Source organism: Pteropus vampyrus, unplaced genomic scaffold (assembly GCF_000151845.1).
Source record: "Pteropus vampyrus isolate Shadow unplaced genomic scaffold, Pvam_2.0 Scaffold27, whole genome shotgun sequence".
Taxonomy (NCBI): domain Eukaryota; kingdom Metazoa; phylum Chordata; class Mammalia; order Chiroptera; family Pteropodidae; genus Pteropus; species Pteropus vampyrus.
This window is the reverse complement of record NW_011888808.1, coordinates 1,648,677-1,649,665: the sequence shown is the minus strand read 5'-3', so window position 1 is coordinate 1,649,665 and position 989 is coordinate 1,648,677.

Below are 989 nucleotides of genomic sequence, written 5' to 3'. Positions count from 1 at the left end.
CATTGATAAGTCAAGGAATGCTAAAGATGACCAGCAAACCACCAAAAGCTAGGGGAGAGGCCTGAAACAGATACTTCTTCATAGCCCTCAGAAGGAACCAACCCTGCTGATTCCTTAATCTTGGACTTGTACCTTCCAAAAGTGTGAATCAGTAAAATTTTGTTGTTTAAGCTATTTAGTTTATTTTTTTTTATGGCAGTTCTAGAAAATGAATATATCATGTGATTCATTTTCTCCCACTGTCCTACAACAAAGTCACTATTTACAGATGAAAACTACTACACATTGATTGAGCATGGCTTTTATATGTCTATTGTGATGGACTGATAATTACATACTATATTTGCATAGTAACTACTCTATTCTTTTAAGTCTCATGTGAAGTGAGTAATTTTCTCAGCATCTTGTGTAGTGACTGATATATCTGCACTGGTCCAAAGATACTCTGAAATGTATTCAGTGTATACATTCTCAATTTTGCTACTCCAGAGACAAAACATTATAAATTCTATACATATTGTTTGTTTGTTTGTTTATTTATTTTTATGGTGACATTGGTTAACAAAATCCAATAAGTTTCAGCTGTACAACTTAACAGTAAGGCACACATATATTTACACTGGGTGATCACCTCCCATAGTTACATTTCTTTCTGTATACATATTATTTTTAACCTGAAATATTTTTAATGGTTTTAGTAACATTTACTGATTCTACTCCCTCTAATACAGTTTATACCCCTCTTTATTAAAATTGCTATATCTTATTCAGTACAGAGTGGTTCTTGGAAAATGTCAAGATGAACCTTCTGTCCTAGTATACCTTGTACTCTCAGCTGAAAGAAAAAAGATACTGGTACAAGAAAATAATGTTTTGTTATGGTTGATTGTATAACAAGGGAGTGTCTTATTAGGTTATTGTAACTTTGGGGGAAATTTAAAGTTTAAAGTGAGTAGTAGTATGTATGCATGTGTAGATATATAATTATA